Raw genomic sequence first — 14,665 nt, forward strand, 5'->3', positions numbered from 1 at the left:
CCAGAAAAAACCCATGCTGTGGATTAATATAGTTTGATGTGCCTTGTTTTCTTATACCATAAATGCTTTGCAACCCTAACCCTAACCTGTTCCACAAGTTCAACATGTGTGCCAATTTCTAGATAGTTCTCCTAATTTGATTCCTGTAATGTGTTTTATATGGAATGTGCCCTTGAAGAGCTTTTGGAGCTCCAGCTAGTCCAGAATTCAAAAGCACAAGCAGTTCTGAGAATTTCACAATGCCATCCACGTAATACTTCTTCCCTGTGAGGTGCACTGGATCCTAGTGGCCTTCTAGATGCAATCGAGGCATTGGTTATTGCTCATAGAGACATTTGGTGCAAGGCTAGTTGCAGGCCTACTTATCTCTGCTGTCAGAACTGGCAGATTTGTCATGGTCTGTGTCCTATCAGATAAAGTAGTCTTGGGAGACCTTGGAGTCATGCCTTCTCTGTTGCTATGCTGCCTTGAGGAACAGCATTCTCCCAGAGATCCAGATGGCCTTGACTTGGTGGATCTTCCATATGGTTTAAAGATCTGAATATTCCCACAGGCAATTGGGCCAAGAGTCCATGAACTCATTAGATGAGCACTTTGTAATGATCATAGTGATTGAAATGGTATGGCTCTTTAGATCCCAAATGTGTGATACAATATATGTATTTTTTTAAATGATTTTTGGACTGATATTAGGCTTTTTTGGTTTCAATCTTGTATGCCTTTGGGGATTACCATGGTAATAGAGCTGGCTATTTAAATAAATATTAAATAAAACTGAAACTTAAACATTTCACATTTTTACATACAGTAGAAATTTCAAATCTCTATTGCTTCCATAGTGTAGCTAAATTTGAGATGTAGAATTGATTTTCTTTCCCACAAGACTATTTATGCACAGAAGTTAGAAATACATCAACCTATGCATGTGTTGTTTTTGAATAATAATAAAATAAAATCTCCTTCCCACCCTGCTAAGTGTTTCTTCTGACATTTGTATGCTTTGTGTTGTTCTTTTTTGTTTTCATAAGAAAGCTTTTAAATTTCTTGCAATGTTCCATAAATTTTCACTGACATGTATCATAAGCAAAAGTGACATTTTCAATCCTGACTTAACAAGTCATGGGGATTCTGTTAAGAACCAAACTTGTTATTCTTATAGCTGTCATATAAACAGAAGGATTTAATCATTAGGACTGAGAAAGGTAGCTTTAGATAGTTAGTGCAGGCACTAATCTATACTTTCAGTTCCTGTGTTAGGACGAGGCCCAAGATAGAAATGGAGACATATGACCTTTAAGATCTGTTTGCCTTTTTAAATTTCTGGGTAATTGTTTTAGTGTCAAACTGGAAATATTTCCTCACGTTCATTTGGAATCTACTGTCCCAATCCATTATTTCATTCTTTTTCATCCAAATGATTTAAAAATAGTAAAGGGTAGTTAACTGTATGGTGTATACAGTTGTATACATCACTTGCTGAATTTGATAAATTCGATATGGCGGCGGTGGAGGGGGACAGATTGAGCTTACGACTCTTCACTTGTGGGATATATTAGGGTAGAGTAGCTCTCAACCTTTCTGTTTAACATCTATTTTAAACTTTTTTGGGGGGGCTGTAGAAGGTGTGAGATAGTTGTGGAACTTGGAATGAATTAGGAGGGTGTTATAACCAGGGGAGGTGGTATGCTTGTGGATTGATCGGACTGAGAGCAGCCAGGGCCTCACTCCATCATTGAACCTGGCCCCAGAAGAGAAAATATCGGGATGGAGGTAATCCCAGAGGTGATCTCCAGGAAGGCTTTGTGGCAGGCTCAAGGAATAATCTCGGTCTGGAATGTTACTGATTTCCTGGTGAGGTTGAAGGACCGGATGTTATTGGGACAAGTAGGTCCTGCCACCCCTGTCATACTGGCCAATACAGGGGAAGAGACTGAGGGTGAGGTTTCAACAGATTGGTTCTACTTGAAGTCCCATCTTTATGGTAATCTTACATTAACACAACCTTCCAAGAAGCATTTTTCTCCTTTACTTTTATTTTTCAGAAAACTAGGGAGTCTCTTCTGAAATGCTTCCCATGCCTTTCCTCCTTCCATGACCTGAGATATCTCTGACATGCTGGTTGTCCAGTCTGGGGCTCTTCTTCCTATCTTTCAAAGCCATTCCCACATACACATTCTTCAGCTCAGTATTTGTAAACAGCAATGGATCATGCCCAGTATTTTCTAGCCGTACCACAGATAACAACAATGATCTAATACATATCGATTTTACAGAAGACAATGTTGAAAAAGCACTACACAATCTAAAACCATCTCTATCTATTGGACCTAATGGAATATGTGCCTACTTCTTAAAAAAGCTATCCACTGCCATAGCCAAACCTCTAAGCATAATCTTTGAAAAATCTTTCAGGACCAGCTCCTTGCCTAACCTATGGTCACAAGCCACAGTCATCCCCATCTTCAAAAAGGGAGACCCAAGCCTAGTTGAAAATTACAGACCAATCTCCTTATGCTGCGTCACCTGTAAAGTCATGGAATCAATTATTAACCAATCCATCATCCTCCACTTAGAGACAAACAACCTGCTCTCCAATAAACAATTTGGTTTCAGAAAAAAAACTATCCTGTAATCTGCAACACTTACACTGCAAAAACATATGGACGACACAACTCGACCAGGGCAAAGCAATAGATGCAATCTACATAGACTTCTGTAAAGCCTTTGATTCAGTGGTACACGACAAACTACTCCTAAAAATAAAATCCTATGGTATCTCTGGACAACTGAATAACTGGATAGAAGCATTCCTGGCAAACAGACAACAAATGGTCAAAATTGGGAGCGTCCTATCAAATTCTGTACCTGTCAATAGTGGTGTCCCCAGGGCAGTGTTCTAGGACCAACTCTCTTCATACTCTACATAAATGACCTCTGTGATCATATTAAGAGCAATTGCGTTCTTTTAGCTGATGATGTAAAGCTGTTCAATACCACAGACAATACTGCTACCCTACAAAAAGATCTTGACTATGTATCAGAATGGTCAAACAAATGGCAACTTCAAATCTCAACAAATAAATGCTCTGTCTTACATATTGGCAAAAAAAATCAGAAAATAAAATACAAGCTGAATAGTCAAGATCTTGTTGATGACCCAAGCTCTGTAAAGGACCTTGGAATACTCACCTCTAATGATCTAAGTGCTAGAGCCCACTGCAACTACATAGCCAAAAAGGCATTAAGAGTTGTTAACCTAATCCTACGTAGCTTTTTCTCTGGTAATATCACACTACTAACCAGAGCATACAAAACATTTGCTAGACCAATACTCGAATACAGTTCATCAGTCTGGAACCCACATTACGTATCTGATATTAGCACAATTGAGAAAGTCCAGAAATATTTCACAAGAAGAGTTCTCCACTCCTCTACTCGTTGTAGAATACCTTATGGCACCAGACTTGAAATTCTAGAACTAGAAAACCTTGAATTATGCCGTCTTCGGTCTGATTTAAGCATGGAATATAAAATCATACATTGCAATGTCCTACCTGTCAATGAATACTTCAGCTTCAACCATAACAACACAAGAGCACACAATAGATACAAACTCAAAGTTAACCGCACCAAACTTGATTGCAGGAAATATGACTTCAGCAATAGAGTGGTCAATGTCTGGAATACTCTACCCGACTCTGTAGTTTCTTCCCCAAACCCCAAAAACTTTAACCTTAGACTGTTTACTATTGACCTCACCCCTTTCCTAAGAGGTCTGTAGGGGGCGTGCATAAGCGCACCAACGTGCCTACCATCCCTGTCCTATTGTTTCTCTTATTCTTCTTTTATTTTTCTTATATGTACCCATTTCATGTATTCACAACTATGTATACACTTATACTTATTATCTTGTAAACAATTGGCAAATCAAATAAATAAATAAAAAAATAAAATAAAATAAATACCACACAGTAGTTTAGAAATGGATGGTATATTTTTTATTTATAGTTGCAGTTTTTATGTAGATGGTTTCTGAAAATTATTTCAAGGGTTCCTCTAGGATAAACAATTGTGAAAGTCTTGTCTAGAAGTTTTCATTTTTGTTTTCAAAAACATACCCCCCCAAAATGTACTCTTTTGTAGCCATTGTCTGCAGGGCAGTTTCAAAAGAAAGTTTTCTGATGTGGCCTCAAAGTTCTTGTATTAAAAGAAATTGTGATCTCACTGCTAGGTAACTGTGAGTCCTATTATAGGAAACAGTAATTCACCTTTCCTGTAACAACTGAATAACATGCAAGTTGATTGTATGATTATCTGAGCAGAAATGTATGAGTAAAAGTCTAACCGGCTCTCACTCAAGTTCTAGAAACTGGTGGAATTATTCACTTTGGCCACAGGGGGGTGCTGATTGTACATATTTGAACAAACAGGCATTCCTAACAGGGTTTGTGTCTTCCTGTCTGTGTGTGCATGTGTGTGCCTATTTTTAATTACCAAAAAAAGTCATTTTCAATACGGGGCTTAAATGGAAGATTAGAAACAGTGCCATTTGTTGCTATGGAGACAAACACCCTATAGAGTGAGAAAGCTGCCTTAGTATACATATTTATGAAGTCTCTTCAATAGTTACTCAGCACTGGGTTGCTATCATTACTATTGATGATGAGAAGGTGCATTATGCTAGAGGAATTATTTTAGGTCAGTTTATAGTTTAGACATATAATTAATCAAAAAGCTTTCTGGCATGCTCACAAACAACCTTAACAAATTCTCTCTCTCTCTCTCTCTCTCTCTCTCTCTCTCTCTCTCAAGGAATGGGGATGGAGAGGATGTTAATATTTCTAAGCACTTCAAGAACGCATCTGGGGTAGTGATGATTGAGAAGGGGTATCTGCTTTTTAACTGAACAATCCTATTTTAGGTTTTTCATATATTTCCACACTGAATCCAGTTTTGGTGCCCACATTACAAAAAAGTTGTTGAAACTTTGGAAAAAGTGCGAAGAAGAGCAACTAAGATGATTAAAGGCTTGGAGACAAAAATATATGAAAAACTGTTGCAGGATTTGGGTTTGGCTAGTCTAGAGAAAAGAAGGACTAGGGCCGACATTATAGCATTATTCCAGTATTTGAGAGGTTGCCACAAAGAGAAGAGGGGTCAACTTATTTTTCAAAGCGCCAGAGGACAGGACAAGAAAGAATGGATGGAAACTAAGCAAGGAGAGAAGCAATCTGGAAGTAAGGAGAAACTTCCTCACAGCGAGAACTATTAACCGGTGGAACAGCTTGCCTTCAGAAGTTTTGGATGCTTTGTCACTGGAGGTTTTTAAGAAGAGACTGGACAGTCATTTGTCTGAAATGGGATAGGGTCTCAAGATGAAAAGGCCTTGAAAATGCCTTCCAGCTCTATTTTGATTGTTTGTTTGATTGAAAATGACAATAACAAAACTGTAAAGGAAAATGCAGAGCCTTCTGATAAATCAACATACATTACCTCATGTCTTCAACTTGTGTGAGCAATGAATTCCACAATTTCATAAACTATTAAAACATGGGTGTCAAACTCAATTGTATCATGTGACATTTTTTGCCTTTATGGAGCCAGGGTGGACATGGCCTGAGCGTGATGCATCCGGCCTGCGGGCCGCCAATCTGACACCCCTGTATTAGAATGTAAAGCTTGGGAGATATCTTGCAGATAATTTAGTCTAACCCTCTGCCCAGTGCAGGAATCCATGGTTAAAAACATCCTTGATAGATTGGCATGATTCCTCTTTGATAAATTCATGCTGGCTCCTCCCAAACCATGCATTATTTTGTAATGCTCACAAAATTAGTACTCAATAATGTGTTCTAGGCAAATATCAAATCTGTTACCTGGGTCAACTTTCTTCTCATTTTTGAAGACAGAAACTACATTTGCTCTTCTTCAATATTCTGGCATAATGCCTGCTCTATGAAAGGGACCTCAAGGACCCACACGTCCTTCAAGACTCTGATGAAATCCATCTGGTCCTAAAGACAAACTCATTCATGACATAGTAGCCAAGTGCTCACCAACCATCTTATGTTCAGTTGGGGACTTTGCAGATTATGGCTGAGTTTGTTTTCAAACAAATGTTTATGTTGTAGAAGCCTCCCATTATTACTATGTATGTATCCCTTCATAAGAGTTCTGTAATCTAGTCCAGGAGGGCATTATTTATATCTCCTGTTTGGTTTGGCAGTCAATACTTTCCATTCCTGGCCCCAGCCATACATACATTAATAATATCCCTGTTGTTTCCTTTTCAGTCTATCTTACTCAAATGATTTTTACTGCATCCTCATGCTCAAATTTCTGGATATATATACATGTGTGTGTTCCAGTGGTGGTATGCTACGGGTTTGGCATGGTTCACCTCAACCAGTAATTTTAAAAAAGCCTCTGAGGATCAGCTGATAGGATAAAGAAGAGAAAAGTGCAGGATCGGCCTTCCCACCCACCCCTGCGCTTTTCTCTTCTTTATCCTATTAGCTGATTGGTGCTGCAGGCCTCAGCTGGTGTGTGGAAAGCTGCACGCACACATTAGGTGCACTCACGATCACTGAACCAGTAGTGGAATAGGTAGGATCCCTCTGCTGGTATATTCTGACTTCATATATCAGTCCTCCCCTTTTATCAGGCCCATTTCTATTCCAAGATATCCTTCAGTCTTTGCATTCCACTCATAATGTACATCCACAGGCTTCAGTAATGCCTACTAAATCCTATACAGGTAGTCCTCGACTTACAATAGTTCATTTAGTATTGTTCGAAGTTGCAATAGCACTGAAAAAAGTGACTTATGACCATTTTTCACACTTACAATCTTTCAAGCATCCCCATGATCACAGGATTAAAATTTGGACATTTGACAACTCACTCATATTTATGACCATTGCAGTGTCCTAGGGTCCCCTTTTGTGAGCTTCTGCCAAGCAAAGTCAATGGGGAATCCTAATTCACTTAACAACCATGTTACTAACTTAACAACTGTGACAAGTAATTGTAAAAAGAAAGGTGGCAAAAGTCATTTAACAACTGTTTCACTTAGCAACACAAATTTTGGGCTCAATTGTGGTCGTAAGTCAAGGACTACCTACCTATACGCCTTCCTGTATTAAAAATAATTTTTGCTTTTTGTTCCCCGTAATTCAGACTTTCTTTTTACACCATACAGGTACTGAAAACCTTGAGTTATACTAATTAACTTATCTCTACATACTCAGTGCTATATGCCTTCCAGTATTACATGCATTACATTCAGGTTATTCCACCTCTGTTCCTATTCATTCTCTCACAGAAGCTACATAGTATTTTTGTAAATAATACTGTAAAATACACAATTTTTAATATATACAAACATCTCATGATTGATTCTACTGGGCCCTTAAAATTTGACTAAGGATGGTGGATACCAATGTGGACTTGGTAACCAGAACACTTTAAATTGATGTATTGAGCTATGTGGTGCACTGGTAGAAAATATTATTTTGAATCCTTCAGTAAAATGAATAGTGTTGATCATAATTGGCATACAAATACTATGTACAAAACAAAACAAAACAAATGGTTGGTTGGCTCTGATAAACATATATGACTGCACTCAAGGGTGATCTGTGTGTCTTATGGAGAATAACATAAGCAGAATAATTTCCAGTCTAATTATTGGCCAGCTCGGTGTCACTCATCGAGGCTCCATTTTCAGCTGTGATGGTCTCCTGCAGACCTCTGCCAACAAAAATGGAGCTTGGGGGTGCTCCATGGGCTGCATTTTCAGCCGCAACGGCCTCCTGCAGCCCTCTGCCATAGAAAGTGGAGCTTACTGAGCTCTGTTTTCGCTGGCAGAGGGCTGCAGGAGGCCCTTGTGGATGAAAACGGATCCCAGGGAGACTGTACATGCCCTCTGGGCTGTTTTTTTTTCTGGCAGAGGCACCATGGGCCAGTGCTTTGCTTTTTTCCAGTGCGGTCCACGGGCCAGATCTAAGCACCCTGTGGGCTGGATCCAGCTCGTGGGCCTTAGTCACCCCTGCTCTAAATCCATGTTGCCTGGGAATTACAGTTTTTGTAGTCAAAAACATCTGGAGTGCACCCTACAAAGGAAGCTAACTTATTTTAACTGTCTGTTGTTTGGAAGAGAAATCTTTGTCTGTCCAATATACTGTTCTATTGCACTGTGACCTGTCTACAGTTTGAGATCCCAGTGCTTGATCCACATCAAAGAAGCCTGAGGCAGAATGAAAAATTCACAGTTTAGCATGCCAATGCATTTTGCATTTTGAACTTTTCTTTGGCTGCTGCAATTTTATTTTGGCAATTGTATATACATTTTAAAGTTTTATCTTGGCAGATTTAAAAAGCCTTTTCCCAGTGAATTTAAGATTATTGTTAGATAGAATATTTCTATTTAAATGCAGTGCTTGTATGATAGAAATAAAAAAAAAACTTCACTGATATCTGATTAACAAATACGATGAACACTTGGAATAGAGCAACTCAACAGAAGTAGAAGATTCTTAATGTCTAATTCTTTTTAATACTGAAGTCTATAAACTGGGAAGTAAAATAGATCTATCCCAAAATATGGTGTTAATTCCAATCACATTTTCTACTGATATCTACATGCTGTTTTGAAATAACCTGTCCTCCACAGCGTTTTTCAATTTCATTTTATTAAGAAATCTTGTCTACCCTGTTGGAGCCAATATTCTTCTGTGTGACAATTGGTGAAACAAGCAACTAGTAAAGTAAAATATATATGTACTATATATGTATATACATATATGCATACATACATATTATTAGGAGTGAAGATCAACAGGAATTCTTAATGATCTGTGGAGCTCATCAATTTACAGATAATGCATGATGTAGTCAGAAGCAAGTTTAGAAGATAAATATTTAAAAATGCCAACACAGAAATGAAAAGAAAATGCCTAAGATGCTCAGCTGTAGTTGCTGCAGTGAAAGGGTTACTCTTGTTTTCCTTTATTCTTTGGATTAGGATTCCTCAATTCCAGCTGGGCACACAGCATGGCACCCATCAGTAGCTGTTAGGAAAACAGAGTTCAGGGCTGTAGCATTTGAAATTTCATTGCCTAGGCCTAAGGACATTGCTCATACTATAATAAAAGCAAGCAAGCAAGCAAGCAGTCTTCTCAATTGGGTAAGCAGAATGACAGATAGTATATCTGACCTGATGGTTAGTCAGAATTCTAGGAGTGAGAAGAAGAGGCTGAGAAATGTTTATTTGCTGATGCTCTGATTATTAAATGCTTCTTTCAAGGGACTCTTGCTGAGAAGAAAATGTTCCTTATTTACTGTGGCTTCTTTTAACAACAGCTATGGAAACCAGCCTTCTGTCGATAAACCAAGTTCTTGGATTTTCATTTCTTCCAATAATCTGAAACACAGACTGGCATGGCCATTATAGAATCTGTGAGACTGGAATATTTCCGTACTTTTAAGAGCACAAGGTTGGGCAGAATATATGGCTATCAAAGCCATATATTGCTTTACATTATCTTGTGGGATCTCCTCCCTCCTCAAATGCTTGCAGTTATCAGTGAATCTTAGTGAATCTCTCTCTCCACCTCTCATGATATCATCACTTTCTAAAAAAGCAGCAGCTCCGGCAAAATGATCAAAATTAATCAGAAAGTTAATTTGATTTGGCTCTTCCCATCAGAATGCTTGCTCATAAACAACTACTATCTTAAAAATTCCCCACCTGTTTGATAGCTTGTCCCTCCTTCTGGATTCTGAAATTATGACCCAGAAGCTGTTTTGTGGATTTCTTTGAATCAGAGATAGGATGAGGTATATGAGATTTTCATTTTGACTCAACTGAGTTTTAAATACCCTAAATTTCATTTGGTGTTTTCAGAACCACCTTCTCTCTTTATTTACTCCTTTTCGGAATACAAGAAATCATCCCAGATTTTTTTTAGCCAGTATCTCTGATTTACTACAACTCTAGTCATGCTCACCTATCTTGACATCTTATTTCCCTCTGAATTAAAGATTTCCATGATCGTGGGATGAAATTTGCAGTGAGTACAGTCCACATATATTGTAAAAGCTGAATCAATCGTGAAATTAATTTTCCCATGACATGCGTTGGCTTCCAATATTAATCTTAAAAGTGATGAGAATATAAAGGAATCTAATGTGATTCCGAGAGAGAATGTTTTCAACACCATGATATATGGAAGCGCAAAATAAGCAAATCACCATTTCAGAGATGCAGTATTAAGCTTTCAGAAGTGTCCCGGTGTTAAATAAAACAACAACAGCAACACAAAATTTTTATTCTGACAGTAAAACCATCCTAGGTAGTTTTATCATTATCCTATAAATACACCTCCTCAGTCCTGAGGGAGTGGAAATATGTTGATGGAAAGAGCCTCTGCTTTTCTAAAGACATTGTGCTGTGTGTGTTTGTGTGTGTGTGTGTTTTTACCCCACAGCTTTTCCACTGAAAATAAATTCTGGGGCTCAACACCAGTGAAACTAGACCCGCTTGTTACATAAAGTGACAAAAGTAGACCCTGTGCTTAAGACTAAATATGTACGTAAGGTGAAAGGACTGAAAAGTTGTCCTTATTTTATCTACCTTTTTTCTTGGTTAATATTCTTGTGTAGTGTTGTGTGTGTATGTGTATCAGAGAGAGGGATGGAGGGAAGGAGGAAAGGGCTCTTTTTAACTATTGCTATTCTAAAAACATAAATCCTAAACTCTGCCTGACATAGGGTTTATTTTTCCGTTTTCAGTGAATAGAACTTCAGTTTTTTGAATGAAATACTCCTACCCTCTTTTGCTTCAGTACTTTTGCTTCTATGCATTCTCTGCAATGATAAGATTTTTTTTTTTGCTTGAAGCAATTAATTAATTCTGGATGGGCAACCTGTGACTTTCACGCTGTATCACCCCTTCCCTCTTTCTGCAGTGTCTAGTATACCGCCCCCATCTTGATGCCAAAGTTCAATGTCAAACATGGACATTTAGTGGCACAATTCCCCCCCTTAAAATAGCAAGAAAAGTAAGCTTGATAAACCTGCACTAGATTGGCTGCTACAATTTTATTTAAAAATGTTCACCATACTCCCACTACAAGGCCAAAGCATTGCTCCCCACTTCTGTTGACGGCAGTGCTATCTCTCCTGCAACCTCCAAACATGCATATATAAACTGGCCCTGGCTGCAGAAAGCAAGACTGCCTCTGATTTTACTGAAATAATCCAATGATGGTTAGTATCCTAGTATATCTGAAGATTGGGGAAGATAACATTAAATCATAAGGCTACTCACAAAGAAATATGAAGGATGCTTATTATGGGGTTGTCTATTGTAAACTGTCCACCATACTCCCACTAGAAGGCCAAAGCATTGGCTCCCCACCCTTGGTGCTGACCACACGGGAAGTTTGTTGAAAGCAGGAATTATTAACATAGCTCAGTTCAAAATACATGTATGATAGCTTGTAAATACTTGCAAATAATACTTTCGACTTTATCATAGGAAATTCTGCTTTGTTTCTGGTTGCAAAAGAGATGTCATATGGACAGAGCAATATAGGAAATATAGGCAATTTCCATTAAACAGAAGCTACATTTAAAAAAAAAATACTTATTCATAAAATTTTGATCTTGTCTTTTCTCTAGGATCTCAAAATAGCATGCTAAAGGAACCCTATCTTTAATCCCTAGGAAAGGTTGGATGGAAAGATCACACCTGGCCATTCAATACATGTTCATGATTGAGAAAAATGAGATTTAATGCCTCCCATTAAGGTTACAACCTGGAATAGAAATATCAGAAGAAGCATTCACCCCCCCAATGCAAGAAAATTCTGTATTTAGAGGTTCCAAATTGAGCTGCAATGTAACTTGAGAACAATCTCTTTCACTTAGACTCATTCATAATTTAATGGTTTTCATATTTTGATAGAGAGATCCACTTTTTAAAAAAATGATTCTCTTCAATAAATACTAAATTTTGGAGTGTGTGTGTTTTAATCAGACCCTCAAGGGTAATATGTTATTACATACACACACACACACACACACACACACACACACACATCAAATTGCAATCTAAAGTGATACTAATCCTAACTGACTTACTCAAGCTATTTTTATTTGCTTGGTTTAGTTTATAGATTTCGTACTTTTTTCTTTTCAGTATAAACAAATGTTCTAAAACATTTAGCAGGCGGTAATCTATTCCAATATAATCCCCCTTGACTCTCTGTTAAGCAACCTACAATTTGTTTAAATTCTCCAGGCCCTTTGAGCCTTTCTCTGAAAGCAACCTAAATTTTAAAAATGCATTTGTGCAATTACCTTTCTCTTTACTAATAGTTTTGTCAATATAGGCCTGATTCTCTCAGATTTTAAAGCTACCCATTAAGCTGACCTGAAGGTAAGTGAGCTGTATCAATCAACTTCCTGAAAAGGTATAAAAGAGCCGTGGGAGCCATCTTAAAATGTGTAGATGCCAATATTGACAAATTGCTGATCATAGGTTTTGTGTTTTTTAAAACTTTTCATAACCTTTTCATCAATTTTCCAGTTTCTACTTGGACTGGCCAGCTACCAAGAACCTACATTATCTGGGTAAGGATCTTTGTGAATAGGAAGATGAGAACTATTCTGGCTCTGTAAAAATAAACATGGATTTTTGTCTAGTGATACTTTCCTGGCTTTTCCTGTTTTACATTAACTTCTGAAACTTAATTTTGAGTTTCACGTCTCTCCAACCATCACAGAGAATGCACAATAAAACAGGAACTGCTTTAAAATAAATAAGTTGAAGAATTAAAAAAGAAACACAAGTGTTTTTCACCAATAAGGCTGTTACTTATTAAAATATTGATTAGCCCAGAAAAATCTTTGCTTTGCTTAGAAACATTCTGTAATGCTCTAAGTTCAAGAGCAAAGAATTTCTACTTTGGAAGGAAATTTTCTACTTTGGAAGGAAATTTGCATGAGGCTTTCTCAGTATTTTAAATAAGATTAATTTCTGATAGCAATACATCACATGTTGGTATTTTCCATCTGACATTTGGGGGGGGTGGGGTATAAATTCAAAGCAGAAGTCAGTTGACGTGTGACAGATGACCAATCTCAGAAATACTATTTGTGCACTATTTCTGTTTGCCAGACCACTTGTTTAGAAAAAAAAGGAAACGTCTATTCATTTCCAGGCTACCTGGAAGTTACAACTGGTGTACAACGCTGCAGCCTGCTTGGTTGCAAGTTAGAATTGTTACAATGGCTTCACACTGGTTTTATAGGTGCTTCCAGTAGATTTCTGAGTATAATTGAAATTGCTGGTTTAAAACTATAAAGCCTTAAAGGCTTGGATCCTTAGGACCTTCAGGTATATCTCTTTCAACTAGAAGTGACCATCATATTCACTCATATCATGTAGGAATATTTAGTGTTTATCTCTTATTTTTGAAGTTTGGAGATGGGGTGAGAAGAAAGCAGAGTGTTTTTCCTTAATTGTTGTATCTTTCTCACATCATCACAGTGGTGTCATGTGACATTTGGGGACTTTTTTCCCCTTCGTTAAACGGGGTGGGGCCAGCATGTGATGCATCAAGCCCATGGTCCATGAGTTTGATAACCCTGCTCTAGAAGACCTTCCTTGTAAAATTGGATGGTGCTCTCTCTGCAGGTATTTAGGTAGGCAGTTAAAAAAAAGCTATTCCATAAAATTATTTTCATATGTAAGGGTTTTTACTGTTCATTATGGATACCACTTTGGTTCTGATTTTATATGTATGCTGTAATTGTACTTTTAAATAGTTGGGAACCACTCTAGAATGAGTAGCTTATAAAAGTAGCACATAAAATAGAGAGAAAGAAAGAGACACTGAATCATAACTATCAGCAGAATGCTTTCACAGCACAAGCAGGCAAGAATAACATGGTGGAAACAGCAGGTGTTTTACATATGGCAGACAAGTTCTGGATTGATTTAAGTCCCTGTTTGTCTGTATTTTGCACAGCCATCATTTTAAGCAATGCCTCTAGTCAAAGGGAAAGTCCTATTTAAGGGTGAGAAGCAAAGATTTTAGCCTTCTGTTTGGCTTCTATTTTACTGTGACTCTCTTCAGGATGAAGCTACAGCAGCTGAATCATACAACGTATTATGAATCAATTTATATTTTATACTTGTAAGAGACCAATATGTGTAAAAAAGATAGTTGTCAGTCTTCCATCCTTCTGAGGTCAGTAAAATGAGGGCACAGATTTTTGGGGGCAATGTGGTGACTCCGTAAAACACTTAGAGAGGGGGTTAAAGCACTGTGAAGTCTAAGTGCTATTGCTTTTATGAAGGAATACTTTTGAAAAAAAAAACTTCTTAACTAAGTGGTCAGAAAACGATCAAGCAAGCCATTGTACAATAGTACAATATCTTCATTTAGGTTAATGTTGTGCTAGGAACAGATAGTTGTCAGGTTTGCAGGATCTATGACCTGTTTAATTAGAACCTGATTGGAATGTAATGTGAAAGGCAGATGTTTAGATTTAAACTGTTTAGGATTGTGCTTTGAGTATTAAAGCTGAATGGAGCTCATTCTCTTCTAGGAAAAAAAATCCATTCTTGGCCATTCTAAGTTAGATGATTGAT

The sequence above is a fragment of the Notechis scutatus genome, chromosome 1 (genome assembly GCF_049901735.1).
Source record: "Notechis scutatus isolate UNSWTSFEM ecotype Mainland chromosome 1, rNotScu1.2, whole genome shotgun sequence".
Classification (NCBI taxonomy): domain Eukaryota; kingdom Metazoa; phylum Chordata; class Lepidosauria; order Squamata; family Elapidae; genus Notechis; species Notechis scutatus.